The sequence below is a fragment of the Harpia harpyja genome, chromosome 6 (assembly GCF_026419915.1).
Source record: "Harpia harpyja isolate bHarHar1 chromosome 6, bHarHar1 primary haplotype, whole genome shotgun sequence".
Classification (NCBI taxonomy): domain Eukaryota; kingdom Metazoa; phylum Chordata; class Aves; order Accipitriformes; family Accipitridae; genus Harpia; species Harpia harpyja.
The window spans coordinates 4,515,487-4,530,866 of NC_068945.1; the positions used below are offsets into that span (position 1 = coordinate 4,515,487).

Below are 15,380 nucleotides of genomic sequence, written 5' to 3' on the forward strand. Positions count from 1 at the left end.
TGATGTCAAAGTCAGGTCAGCAGGATCAGGACAGAAAGGATTTCTGGCAATGCCAGTCAGGGAATCCTAAACAGGGGGAGCACTGTAAAGGATGCTATGGCAAGCACAGGAAGCACAGATGATCCAGCACAAAGGAAAATGGAGTCACAATTCATTCTTTTAATCTGATAGACACTCCTCATTGGACATGACTGAACGGGAGATCTTTTTTGGATTGGTCAGGTACCTACCTTCTACTTAGCAGAGCAAGGCTTCCACTGCTCTCCTTAGAAGAACTATCCCCATTATAAGTTTAACATGCTTATCAATAGGCAGGATTGGTTTCCCACAGTGTTAACCTGGCTTTTTAGCAGCATCATTCTGCTGGGCTGCAGAAATGTGAACTGGCTATCTATCAACACTGTAAAACATAATACTCCTCCTGAGAGCAGGTCTAATTTTACAGGGGTATAGAGGGTGAGGAGGAGGTGGTCTTTAGCTGCTGTGTTTGTTACATGCCCTGGCTGCACATCCCCTCAGTCAGATCAGGGTTGTATCCAACCCTGAGTGTGTGCTACAGATTGGCACAGCAGCACAGGGGCCTGCCCAGTTCAGTGCCGTGGGCAGGTGCCCAAGGAGGACAGGTATTTAAAGAAATAATCTTACTACGGAGCTGTCTCTTACAACACACAGACCCACTGTAGCCACAAAAGTATCCTGCTACATCCTGCTAAACAGTAGCCCTTAGTCCTCAGCATCTTTCACCCAGCTAAGACTTTTACATAAAATTTTACCCAGTGAGTCAAAAATGAACTAGGCATTCAGGAGACCAAGCCTTACGGGCAGGCGATAAAGGTAATTATTCCCTTCAGTGCTGAAGTGTCTCCTGAAAATGGGATGGTAGCTTTGCTTCCAACATAGGCTTGCTATGCTGGAGAGAGCAATGCTTAAATATGTTTCCAAAATCTGGGCCAAATTCTGATGAGCTCTATCTGATGCGTGGGGAAACACAAGCAAAAGGAATTGAAATGCTAGATGTTGGTAGAGCTCTGAATTGAGCCCTTATCAACCTGGTCAACATAGAAAGCATACTCCTCACTTGGCCTAGGCAAATAAAGAAATAGGACATTTTACTTTTTTGAATTATCACTAACATGGACTTCTTGAGTTTTCCCAGGAAGGAAATCTAAACTGCAAAGATTCCTCATATAAACACTCCCATAAGCATTTTTACATGTTCACATTTAATGCATTGGTTATTTTCAGATATTTTTTGTAAAATCCTTGCCTTGTTATAGTCAGTTATTTGTCTCTGCTTTGGTGAAGGAGGGCTGGGGAGTTCCCTACACAGCTTGAGCCCACATGAGGTCCCAATGACCTTTTCATCTTAGGTACTTCCTTTCTCATGCTGCCTCTTTAAACATGTAGACACTTGCCTGTGCTAAGATGGAGTTCGTTTCAGCAAATCTAGCATAGGGCTTAGGAGTTCTGTATACTCTAATTATCCTTGTTCACACCTCTCTGGTCAAGCCTGGCTGACGATGATGGCTGGAAAATCAGGTCCACCTGTTCCCTCCAAAAGATGGAATCAAATGGCTTTAGTGAGGAAAATACACCTAAGAAGTGCTATAGGCATGCTTGCTTTTAGCCTAATGGCAGTCTCATTAAAATCAATAAAAAGACTCCCACTGACTTCAGTAGGGAAATCATTTCCTACTCTGGAATTGTCTGCTTGGGTTATGCAAAGGAAGCAAGGTCAGGCTTTATCTTAAAGTTACTTACATAAATAACTTATTACAGGGTTAATAACTGATGACTCAATTCTTACAGAGCCCAAAAGGTCAAAGGGTTGCTTACAACAACTGATAAAACACCCTTGACTGATGTACTCACAGCATCCATGGTAAATGCTGCTGATAGGCATATCATGCTTATCCATCAGTCTTTTATGAACTACTTATAAATGCCATATTGTTATAAATCTCAACAAGCAAAACAAGTCAATTCTGTGTCAGAAAGCTGTGCACAAAGTTCAGAAACTCAAGTCACTTTTGACGTCCGCAGAACACTTGGTTGGTGGATTGAATGTTGCTTCAGTTGTGAAATATATTTCTGGGGGAATATGAGATAGGAAGCCTTGTGGCTGGAGCATAACATGTCATTAGAAAGCCAACTTCTTTTCTGGCTTAGCTTTATGATTGTAAAAAAAACAACCACCAGGGAACTGATTCAAACAAACATATAACAAATGATGGACAAACCCTGAGAATGGACGCCAGGTTTTGCCACATATTGGCTGTTGTTTCCCCTCACTTCTGAATTTGCTCTTAAAAACGAGTGTGAGGCTATTATGTGTGTCTATTATAAAAATAGCCATCATCTGTCACTCACTGGGGACACCAGGTTTTCTTACTTGAACAGATATGGTAATTTCTTTCCCCCCACTGTGCAATAAACTCTGAGGTTATTTGTGAAGCGCTCCAGCGCTTAGCTTGAATCCTATCTCGCTGGGAAGAGCCTAAATGGAGTCACCCCTTTGAAGTGTCGACAGCGGCGCTGCTGGACTCAGGCCCTTTGTCTTCCCTGGACGAAGCAGTAGCTGCATACCAAATCCCAGTGTCAAAGGGAGAATGGGGATCCTGCTGCTGCAGGAAGCTGGAGGTGACCGTGGGGACACCGGCTCCGACTCTGTGCCGAGCTGGGGGGCAGCGAGGCTTTGGGAGGTGGTGATAACCGGGATGACCGCTCCTGCTCGCGGAGCACCTGAGATGGATTTGGTGGGGAGGCGCTTATGTCAGGATGTAAATTCTTCTCCGGAGCTCAGCACCCAGGTCATTAATCCTTCCTGGGGCAGGTTCAGGTTTTACTCCTTGAGTCACTTTCTGAAGGCTGCTGGGAGAGCTCACAGAAGCGTGCGGCTCTTAGGAACTGCTCTAGCAATGCCCTGGCAGCTCTTAGCTTGCCTTGGGGAAGGACAGAGAAGGATGCACATTACAGGGACTTCCACCTCTCCCCTATCTCCCCAACAGTTTTTCACGGTCGTGGCAGAGCAAATTCTCATATGCGTAAAACTGTACAAGAGAGAAATGTACTCCAAAGAGACACAGAAAAGAGTGGCCATAGGTGGCTATTGTTATTTATTGTCTACAGTCAGCATGCTTTTGGGACAGTGATGTTCAAAGGGACCTGTTCTTTGTCCCAGCCTCCTGGCCAAGAAGGCTCCACCGTCGTGAATGTGACTTGAATGGTTTATAAACCAGAAAAGAGATGCTGCCTTCGTGCACCAGAAGTCTGCCAAGGCTGCACTTACACTTTCTTAGTGACACTCCATTGTAACTTTTCACACTTTCATCAAGACAAAACCCCACAACGGTTTAAAAAGCTCCCTCCCTGAAGAATGGACTTACCCGGGATCCCAGACGCGGCGCTTCGGAAAGAAATTCAATGCTGCCCTCCTGCGGCCTCGGGCTCTCCATGCCGGGAGGAAGCAGCAGATGTCCATCATCAGCCTCTCCGGTGGTTTTTCTGCTCTGGAGGGAGAAGTGAGAGGCACCAGGCAGTGGGATTTCCACACTGGGGTTTTTCACGCCTCCTTCCATTCTGACACCTGAAGGAGGTGCCTAAGTTTGAAGCCCCACCTGGTAAATCGAAGAATGATAACAGCTTAACTGAGTTGTTCGTCATTGCTCTTTGGAGGACCTTACCTTCTTCCCGTGAGCAGGTGGTGAACTCAAGACTGTCAATGCAGAGGCAGGAGCCTGAACAGCCATCGGTGCCTGCACAGCCTCTGGGCAACGACAGTGCCGACCACAACCAGGCCTCCCTGAATCCCATTTTTTATCTGCATTGCCTATTTAGGACTTCTCAGTGACTGGGCGGAGAAGGTGGTGACTCTTCAAGAGGCCTTGCTGTCTCATTTATCTTCCCTGTTTCACACAAATACACCCATCCCTTGTACTAAAAATCGCCAGGCCACTTCTGATGACCTGTGTCTCCTGGCCACCAAGGGCTGGAAATGCCTGCACTGCTATAATGAGACTTCAGCAAGAGTCGATTTTTAGTGAAGGAATGTTGAGACAACAGCAGTTGTAGATTAAACAAATGTGCTATGCTGGGTGACAGCTGGCAAGCTGCGGAGGTGGTGATGCGTTAAACAGGGCTAAATTCTGTACTAAGTTTAAGTCTGGAGTAACTGCCCTGAAATAAGTAACGTAACTTTGGACTGACTCTGTCATGTTGGAGAGCAGAAGTTGGCCTTGCAATTATGTGAAAAAGTGTGGCAGATGAAGAGTTTCAGGAAAAATTCAATCAAGACAGAGTGAAATCCAACAGCTCCGACCAACCCTTCCTCCTCTTTTCTAGTAGCATTTCTGGGGATGGCTCCTTATGCCACATTTCTCTATTTTTAAAGGGGTTGATGGATTCGCTTTATAAGAGGTCCAGACTCTGATCTCATTTACACTATTGTATGCCTGCCTGTTTCAATGTAGTTCAGCTCTACTTGAGCCTTCCATAAGCAAGACAAAAAAAAATCACAACTGGGCTTATTGTAGCTGAGCAGCAGGTGAACCAAGAGGCCTGCCTGTTTCAACAGACACCTTGAATGCCATGAATAGAAAGACACTGGGCTGACTTCTGTCCTCATATGCAAATCCTGCTAACATCAACATCTAAGGGTATGCACATCTGAGGGCAAAATTCGGCATCTCTTGCCTCTTCCCCTCCCCCAGCTTTGTAGTTGGGAAGGGGAGCCAAGAGTCACGGGGAATCGCTACAGAGGGCAAGACTGTTCTTGCAGGAGCAGGTTTTCTGTTTTTTGACTGGTTTTTAATGCTTATCAGATGTGAAGTTCATAGGAGGAATAATGAAGCCCCAGTGAGGTATTACTTATGCTGAGAAATGGCTGGGCATGTAAGTATGTTGGTGCTGAGGGGCCATACTTGTAGCAGATTAAAATGCATTATATATAGTTAGGGTTATAGTTTAGGCTGGTTTAAGGTTGTCACCTTTGCAATAAAAATGGCATATTAGCAACATGGCTGCTGTGCATGCTTTGTACGTGTGTACTGGCTTTAAGAGCACTGGACAAATCTGTAATGCCCCAGCTCGCTGCTGGCAACTTTGTGCTGGCGCCATGGAATTAATTACTTGCCTCACCTCAGCAAACCAGGTCTCATGCTACCTCTTCCTCCAGGGCCTACATATTCTGGTGAAATTCAGTGTATGTTTCATGATGACAGTGCTATTTCTCTTCTTCCAAACCAGCATCATTCAGAAAAACATCTGCTGATACCAGCGTCCCCAGCCTTGGTTTGCAAATGAACCAAAGTTTTGCTGAAATCGATGGTGCTGTGCTGGTTTGTGCTAGCTGGTCCTCTGTAGCAATGAAGTTATGGGAATTTTAAAAATCTCAGGAAAGGAAAATTGAGACAGATGTCTCCCCTGTTGTTAATACTGTCTGACCTTTTTTCCTGTAGTTTCTCCTGTGTATCATTTAGCATGTGAGCACTTCAGGGAAGAGGAGAGGAAGGAAGTATCCTTAATGGGCTCTTTCATGAAATGAGGTAGATAAGGTGACTGGGTTTTTGCTGTAGAAGATTGTAGATTTAACACTGCAGGCTTTACTCTTTTAAAGTGTTTAGCCCTCCCTTAAACTGTGAATTTGGCTTAGAAAGGATTAGAAGGTAGGTATCAATTTATACCTTTTTTTTTTCATTTCCCCCAGCATAGTCTAAATGCCTGGGTCAGGCTTTTACTGCAACCCTGAGAATGCTAAAAGCTCTCTTCCTATCTTTTAAAACAAAAGCAGCTACAGGATATCAGTAGCGGGATGATAGGAAAACCACCAGGTTTCACAATATCCGAGTTAATGCAGTAAGAGCTGGCAAAGCTGTCCTCTTGCATGCAGGGCGCTGGCTTGCTAGCAAAAGCGCACCTGGCTATGGCACATCTTGGTGCACAGTTGTCTCTTGGGATGAAAGGGGTTCCCTTTCATGAGAGTTGCCTCTGGGTTGTAGTGCTTATACCTGAGTGAGCGTTCTGCTCATTTAAGGTTAAATCCTACCTTTCCACTTGCAGGGGATGGTATATTTTTTCAGGTGACGTTCCTGAAATCCATGCAGATGCACATGGCCCGTTAGGTACAAGTCTTTGTAGAGGGGAATGATGAATAATCTTATTGGAAGGGATTGAAAATGATTTGTCTTTGGCGCTTCTGATGGGACAGAGATGGGTCCCAAGACACCAAAGAGTTGGGCTACCAAAATGTGGGAATCAAGGAGAGAAGGGCTCCCGGGTGCTAACGTAGACATGGTCTTTGTAACGCCAGCTGCTACTTAAACAATCTGTGTGTCAGCCATTATGTATAAAGTATAACAGCACTTTTCTTATCTTACAGGGATGCTGAATCAGGCCCACGTACGCACTGACTGCTTGTGGCTTGTGGAAGATGTCTTTGGCCTGCAGTGCCTGAGAGCAGGGCATGGCTCTTGTGGGGTAAATAACCGGTGGTGGGACAGTGGTGTGAAAGGGACAGGACTGTAACAGAGGTGCCTACGGGGGACACCGGGAGGAGAAGAGCAGGCTTGGAGGCTGTGTGGTTACAGAAGAGCGAGGCCCTGGGCGTACATCAGCATGTCAGCCTTTCGTGACTGCTTTAATTTGGACCCTGTGAGGCTGAACATGTGAGGTGCTCATCAGTTCGGAGGTGGGAAGTGCCTCACTGACAGCGTTTAGCTCTGCTTGGTCCCTTGGCAGCCAAAAGCCGCCTCCTTCCTCTCCTTCACTCCTTTCTTCACGCAGTCGCAAACGGTTGAGGTTGGCAGGGACCTCTGGAGGTCCTCTGGTCCAACCCTCCCTGCTCAAGCAGGGTCACCTAGGGCTGTCCAGGGCCATGTCCGGATGACTTTTGAATATCTCCAAGGATGGAGGCTCCAGAGCTTCCCCGGACAGCCTGGCCTTGCCTCCTGCCCTCCTTGCCCAGCTGCTGTGCACTCCTTGCTTCAGTCCGTAGGTGTCAGGGAGCTCCAGCCGATGCTCCCGGGGCCACCGGCCTGGCTCCTGGGCATCCTGCGAGGAGAAAACCCTGCTGAAATCCAGAGGAAATACGTGGCACGCAAACGTGTGGAGGATGGGGTGCAAGGACGGTGAGGTGACGGAGAGATGGAGCGTTTGGGGAATTTCTCCTCGGTGAGGCAGAGTAACCTCACGGATGTGGGCTGTGCACCGTGGAAAGCTGCAGGAGGGAGTTCTGCCACTGGGTAAAACATCCTGAGCTCCTAACTTTTCAGTACTGTAGACCCCCCCACCCTCCCCCAGTGTTCTAGACAAACTCACCTCATCATGACTTTGCTGATATCTTGGGCAAATGGCTTCATCTCATAGGTTTTGGTTTGCCTGTCTGTGAAATGAAGCTGATAATAATCACTCAGTGGTGTCTCAGGGCTACAGCACAAGTTACTTGTTTCGCACCTGACTCGAACAATTAAAATGCAGTAGGAACAGGGATATTATGCCCTGGGATGGGGACGTTTGTCCAGCATCTGTGTTCTTACCCTCTTCAGACTGACCCGCAAAAATGACAACTTTGCTGGCTTGTAAAGACAGCTGATAAGTCTAGTTAGGGAGCAATGCTGATTTTTATAAATGAGCTGTGAAGCCCATGGCAACTATCTTTCGCGATAGACTAAGTAATTGAATGGGTGCAGGTATAATCAAATTGCCTCGCCTAGCTGCTCTGCTCTGCTCTGCGCTGGAGGTGGCTGCATGCAGCAGAGCGATTGACGTGATTCAGTTGTGCAAAACCCCGTTTCGGAGGTGGTGAGTTAATGAAATGTCAGTGGCAGTGACAGATCGAGTTCGAGGTAGATGGGACTTTGTATCTGGCCCTGCCAGTGATCTCCATGTTATCTGTGGGGAACCCTGCACAGCTGTGGCTGCTGGGAGATGAGCTCTGGGCTAACAGGAGCGCTGAGAGGTTCTCAGCTCCTGCTCTCCAGGCAGAAGACAACTTTTTTATACGGTGAGTGAGGTGTTGTGTTGTGACACAGCATTCAAGCTAGTTACCCAGGGAAGGGAACTGAATACAACTCTACTTCTATTGAATGGCTTGCGGGGAGCCAAGGTCTGGCAGCCCTGGGAACAGGAGATCTAAACACTCCTTCAGTCTTTCAAATTAGGCATCACAGAAATATAAGTCTCTTACAGATGCCACGGTAGGTGGTCTAACTATAGCCTTTAATCCTTCTGAGCCTCAGCTCCCTCTTTTTTAAGATACAGATAGGGATACTTTGAAGCCATGCTGGCAATATAAATATCTTGGGGACTGTGATCTTTTCTAGTATCTTGTTACTGTGGTGGCAAAACATATAGGCAGAACATTACTATTTGCTATTAAATTTCCAGAGCTAGCTTCTTAGACAAGAGAGTGTATGTTTTGGGAACAGAGGGAGGGAGGGCTAGAGACAGAGGGGACTTGCTCAGCCTGGCTGTGGGGCAGGGAATGGGCAAAGATGCTGCTCCCAGTCTTCCTCTCTGGTTATGGAGCCGTGTTGATGGATTTTGGGGGAAGCCTGTCTGACACAGACAGGCTGCTGCTACAGCACCGAGCTCTGAAGGTCTGGAGCTGAGGAATAGAGGCATCAGGAAGCCTGCCAAAAGATACCAGGAATCTGTCGTCGGCTCAAATAACCTTCATAAACCAATAAAAAATCACAGCATCCTCTGGAGATATATCTTGACATTTCTGAGCATGAAGGATGAGTATGGGTCACAAAAACTTTGGGGTCCTGCAGTGGTGCTCTTACAGGCAACAGCACTTTGGAGCTTTACTGTACTGTACCATACCCTATAGAAGGCATGTGATTAATCCACTTAACTTGTGGGCACCAAATGCTTTACTTAAGGAGAGAAAGGATCTAATATGGGTCTTAATGCCTCAGGTGGATTTCCTGGCAATCCTAGACATGAGATTTTTCTTACAGAGATTAGTTAGATTACTTGGTAGAAATGGAAATCAGAAGACCTGAGCATGGTTAAAGGAGGAAACAGGGAAGGGATGGTGTAACTGCAAGTTTTTTCATGGGGTGTGGGAAGATAAGAATGTACTTTGGGGGGTGGAAGGCAGACATATTTTTTTTAGTGAGGAAAAAGGACTGTGCTTTGAAAAGCCATGATATGAGAGGGATGGAAATGGAGGATATGTAGAAATATAAGGCTCTGAGACCAGGAGAGTACAGTTACGAAGATGTGTAGCCAAATGAGGAATAATGTATCAGTGAGAAAAAAGATCTCTGCATATACAACAGGTGATTCTTACTGTTTATTTAACATTTTCCTGGGATAACATGGAAAAATCACAAAGGCAGTCCAAAAGGAAATTGCCAGTTCATACCATGTTTCAGCTTCCAGCTGGGACAACACTTGTTTTGTTCTGCATCTGATACAGAAGCCTCCAAAATCTGCTTTGAAACTAAGGGATCGTTTCATCCCTGTCTCAGTAACAGCATCTCTGCAGTTAACCGGAGGAGAGTCTGAGCAGTTGCTGGCAGTTCCTCAGCGCAGACACTGCACCAATGATCTTTAATAAGAGTTTGGAGATGTGTAAGTGTTCACGGTATAGTATATGCATATGCACATACACATTCATCTGAGGAAAATTTTCCCCTGAAGCCAGTGCTGTCCTGTTCTGTACCTCCAGCTCTTTCCTCCCCAACAGCGGAGCAGGGCGAGAGGTCCTCGTCCGGCTCCTCCATGGCCTGCCACCTGCCTAGAGGGTGAGATGAAGGTGCAGGAGGTGGGAAGATTTTGGAAACCACCTCGGTATGCTGGATCCGGCAGACATCAGTTGTGTGGCAGGCTCAGCAGAGGGAGCCTTGGGTTCAGTCCTGGAGCTGAGGAAGGGAGCAGACTTAATGCAGCTCAGAAAGAAAAGGTTGCTTTCCTTTTCCTCCCTCCTCTGAGACCCTGAGCTTGCTGCCGGGACTAGGAATGGCCAGGCAACATCACACGGTTCCCCTACGTGTGTATGTTTGAATATTTTATGCTGCCCATGCAGTTCATAAAGCACTTAGAGCCTGCCCCTGTGACACTGTGCTCCAAAACTCAGCTCTCCCACCGCATCCCTGGGGCAGCTGTCATTCTTCTGGCAAAAGGAAGAGCTGGAGGAGGAGAGCTCCAGATAGAGTCGGTCCGTGTTGTCCAAACTTGTTTGCTATTCAGTGTAGTTATAGTACTTTGAAACTGTCTAAACATCCTGCTGCCTGGCGTTGGCTTCGCCACCGAAGAGCTGGTGTGTGCTGGCTGGGGAGGGAGATGTTTCTTTTACATGGCAGCTCCCGAACAGCCTCCCCGTGTTAAATATTAAGCTCTTGCTGCTGATCTTACAGGTCATTTTACTGTATCTCCAGCTCTCTTGACACACAAGAATATTTGGAGTGTAATGTGAATTTTCTATGCCTGGCTGTTTCATTCTTAATTTTTTGATTGAAAACTCAGGCTCTCAGCTAAATGAGTATTTTTAGAAAAATGCCTGCTTTCCTCATAAAATATTTTTGGTCAAAACCTAACATTTCTTAACTTTCGTCTGAAAGGCTTTCATTTTTGTGACAGTCACTGTGTGAAAACATTTACTCCTCAAGTTCACAGTTGTTTTTTTCAACAACAATTAGGATTTTATTTTGGAAACTTCCTGTTTTCCAAAGAGTTTTGTGTTTAAGCAGCCCATGTGCCCAGCCCTGGTTCAACAAAAGCTGTTCATGTGCCGGGCCAAGAGGCAGAGGAGAAGATGGATAGCAGCGGTGCCTTCGTGGCTGCTCATTGTTCAGGAGAGTAACTGTTAAGCAAAGATGGCTTTAAAACAAAAAGGACCTTTTTTTTTTTTTTTTTGTGACGTATGTTGTGAAAAAACTTTCCTGCTTCTTCATCCCAGAACTTCAAGGTCTGAAATATTTTTGGGTAGGGTTTAAGTTTGGTTTTTTTTTTTTCATTTATGTGTCCGTGACTTAACTGAGATGAAGCAGTTATTAAAAAAGCTGTGTCAGCAGTGGGCAGGAGGTGAAGCCCCAGCCCAAGGCATCAGACATGACGTACCTGTGAGCTCCCTTTCTGTTTTCCTCACTTCTTACATCTTTTTCTCTTTGTAGTGAAGGAGGAGCCTGTCCCCTCCAGGGTCCCAAACTGAGTTTTGATGCAGTAACCTTGCAACTTGAGCTAAAACTGGTTTGCCTGTTCCAGCAGGTAAGAGCAAAGAAAACAAGCCTTATTAGAAAATGAATTGGCCTGCCTACGATTTTAAAGATGGTTTGGCATGTAATTTGATTCTCTTTAAAACACACCAGCTGGTAAAAGACTAGCTCTAACAGGGACTTGAGATGAATCTCAGCAAGTTAACATGTTTTTAACACATCCCGCTCCATCATTCATAAAGACCTGTTGGAGAACAAGCAATTGTGCTCTCTAAGGGTGCTGCCCGGTCTGCTGGAGCACACGGGGCACTTCCCAGTCTCTGTCACCATCCCCTCTTGCAGAAACACAGAGCAATAAACTCAAGGAGCAGCTCGTCAGCCTCTGTCTCATGTACAGATATGACCTAGCTGGATAGGGCAGAGGTTCCACCCTTAAGTAACAGCATCCCTGCAAGTGTGGCTGCTTTGATGGATAGATCTCCTTGCAGAGGTTTCACCCTTGATCAGAGCAAGTTACAGGCATGACCATCTCGGGCAATTGCTGTCCTGGGAGGACAGTAAGTACTCCAAAATGCGGGTGGGAGGAAAGAGGGACTTTGAAGCCCCTGCCTCGTTCCCTCTAGAATAACCCAATTTAATTCCCCGCCCAGGCACACCAGATCTCCCCACCTGACCACGGCAGCTCTCTGAACCTGAACTGGCAGGTCCTATGGGCTAAGACCTGCGTGGACCTTCTTACCTGGGCTAGCAGGTGGCTCAGCCCCCAGACAGAGACCGTTTCATGGCATTCCTTCCTGAATATGGAGAACTACCATAGATTTCTCCCACATAACATGTATAGTCAACACACCGAGTCAGGCTGTATGAGAAACAGAAGAAATACGGAAGGGTTGTTTAGATAAACAGGAGTGAACAGCGTTTTTCCAGAGTGCCTCCCAGGTGCCGTGCTCCTTCGGCAGAGGAGCTGGGTGAGGCAGGGCACGTCCCCGTCAGCCCTTCACACACCTGCGCTTCTTCTGCTCTTCTACCAACCCAGCTGATGTGCAGTGCAGGGACGCCTTTGAATTTCACCCATGCGAGTCCAAAAAATAGATTAAAGTTCTGTATGACTGACTTAGACAAATGTGCACCCTTGACTCAACCTCCGATGACTTACATATCCCCTCCTATGCCTGCACTGATGGGCAGACCCCCCAGGGCACTGTTGGCAGCACAGAGGCATCTGTTTAAGTGCTTAGCACAGATGCATCATAGTTTATTTCATGTAGCAACCGACCACAGACCTGTGTAGCATTTAATTAAGGCACACTAGCAAATCCTTGAAGCAAAGAAGGCCCCTACAGGCAATGCCTGCAACAGACGGTGCTCAGCATCTCTGAGGGGTCCAGGCTTTACACAGAGCTGGCGCAGAAGCCGTATAGCCCTACTGCTTTGTTGTGAAGAGCACATCACGCGATGTGATTTGGGTCCAGGGCTACAGTAGTATGGTCATCCACCTCCCAAACTGGCAAGTACAGCTCCCAAACTGACTCATAAATGACAGTCATGTAGATAAGTTGCTGTTGAAAACCCCCGAGCCGAAGGAGATCGAACCACTCTCTGGTTCTTGGAAAGCGTGAAGATGCGACCAACGTTTCCAGGATAAAGACAGGATCATTTCAAGGTGAATAGCAGCACGTACCACCAGCCCAAATAAGTTTCTTTAGCCATGCTGTCTACCAAGGGTGAAGAAGATGGGCTCGAACCAGAGAAACCAATATCCTCAGGTGCCTGTAGTGAAAGCAGCCCCACTGGGCACCCCGAGGGCTGGCAGGGCTCTTCTTCAGCTCCCTACCTCGGGAGAGAGGGTCTAATGCTTTTGCTTGAAGGGCGTTCGTGGTGTGCATCCCGGCTGGCTGTGGCCTTGGGATGGTGTGAGAGTGTTTCACGGCATCAGCAAGGGGAGGGGGAACAGCCGGGAGGTGGATGCCGCCTCGGAGGAGCGGTGGTGGGAAGCCGTTGAGGGTGTGTGGCCAAGAGCCTGGTGGCTGCGTTAAGCGTAGCCGTCGGTAGGCCGTTTTTCATGCGCTGTGCGACCAGCCACCGATCAACAGCAATTACTGGTTTTTTATGGCTTCCAAACAATGTTAGTTGCAAGCTGTGTTTGCTGTCATAATGTAAAAACCAGATAGTTATAGGAAGAAAAAAAATGGCTTTGCATTTGCAGGAATTTCGTGCTTTTCTTTTAAAGTTAACAGGTGTTCCTGGTCACCCTGCAAAACCGCAGTGAAAATATCTGCATACCACTGAAATGAAGCAACTCCAAACCAACCCCTGTGAAGAAAATCCCACCCTTTGCTTTTGTTTTGTAGAAACGAATGGGCAAAACCCCTTCAACTATGGGTTTTCATAATGATAGAGAGGGAGCTTTCACCATCATCCCAGTTTTGGACAGCATCTGATGCAGGCTCATGGAGACAGGGGACTGTTATTAGAGCTGTGTGAATAATCTACAGCAAGTAACTGAATGGAAGTGTTTGGCCTTTTTTCTGTTTGCAAACTATCTGTGAGCCTGCCTGGAGGTTCTTGAATGTGTTTGTTGTTTGAAATAATACTGCCCATAATTTCTGTGAATAATCATTTATTTGTAGCTTGCCTACGAGCATTTAGATAGTCAAAATGTCATTTCTGTTCCATGGTTACATGAGTGCAACCCTGAGATTTCCAACAAGAGTTTCCACAGTCAGCAGCGGTAAATTCACTTGCTGTAAAAAACTACTGAAATCTTTTTGGGCAATGTATGTTCATCTGCAATATTCATGGGAAAAAAGTGGGGAAATGCAGTCAAATAACAGTTCTTTGTAAAGCATTAAAAAGTATTTCCTACGATTCTTTCTATGGCTAAATGGATGATTTAAGTTTTTATGGTTTGCAGTCTGGAACCATTCAATCAGAAGTAAGCTTGCTTAGAAGATTTCTACTTGCGCCAGACACAGTCCCCTGGCCCTACGGCTCCAAAAGGGTGTCCGTGTGCTGTAGTCCAGATCTGAACCACCTCAGCACTCCAGAAGTTGTATACTGAGATACTCAGGTCTCTGACTGCCAAAGGACTGTTCAAAGGTGAAAAGAAGAGCTCACCATTTGGTTTCCGAGTGAGGCTATCCCTGGCATAAAGGATCACCCTGGCTGTCGGGGTGATGGTGCCCTCAGCAGAGCCTGCTGCCTAGACTCGGGTTTGGGCACCAGCACCGCTGACGTGTCGCTCAGCTCAGCTCGGCACGAATGACCGCAGCTCACCGCTGCTTCTTGCCAAGCTTTCAAGAGAAGCGAGCGTACGCTTTCCAGGAGGAACCCGGTCTGCCAGCGACATTCGCCATGCTGTGTTTGTTTTCATCCATAGCCCTTTGGTTACCTGGCATGGTTGAATGGTTTTGTGATAAGGACACCTTGAAGGATAAATTGCGTAGGTATATTAAGGAAGAAATAGTCAATACTATACACAGGCTAAGTGCCTCCACCTCAATTTGACATTTATTTTCAAGGGAAGAGGTAATATTTTGCAAACGAAACACCGCATGAATCCATTTTGGGTCTCTGAAAAATTTTCTTCTTCAATTTCTTTAATACAGGCTTGTTGTTTACTCATTGCATTCTGAAATATACTACAGAAAATTATTTCTTCTGCAAATATTTCCCAGCTCCTGAACTCTGTGTTTCCAAACAGCTCATCTCTGAACTATTGTACCTGGATAGGCATTTTCAAAATACTCAATCATCTCTCTTGGCACACCAAAGAGCAGTGTGGGCTACCAACTTCATGTATCTATGTCATGAAAATGTTAGGCAGATCAGTTCTCAGAACCAAGGCTGTCCTCTGTCTTGCATGCCAGACATCCCCAGAGCAATGGATTTTGTAACATTTTAAAGCGATACTTGCTGATATCTCATAGCTTTCTCAAACGCTGCAATGTTAAATCAGTTTCACAAAATTTTCATTGCCCTCTCATTATCTACAGGCTGCTTAGGAAGCTAATGGACAGCAGGAGATCAGTAAATGACAGTTAAACCAAAAGTAGTGTGGACAAAGGTGTGGACTTGGCTTCAGGAGATGAAACGGGCTGTGACCTTGTCCAACTCATTTTATTCTGTTTCCCTTCCCAGCTTTTGTCTTTACCACTTAAACCATAAACATGTTGGGTTTCCTACAACAGATGAAGAAAAGAAAAGTAAGCTTATTGT

At 46.3% G+C, this 15,380-nt stretch overlaps 1 long non-coding RNA gene across 1 annotated transcript; it reads left to right on the top strand.

The window, feature by feature from the left end:
- Window positions 1–6,361: 6,361 nt before the first annotated feature.
- Window positions 6,362–15,062, top strand: LOC128143260 (uncharacterized). The gene is made up of 3 exons (XR_008235696.1): window positions 6,362–6,474; window positions 11,121–11,214; window positions 13,393–15,062. It is a non-coding gene; the product is annotated as an uncharacterized LOC128143260 (long non-coding RNA).
- Window positions 15,063–15,380: the final 318 nt, after the last annotated feature.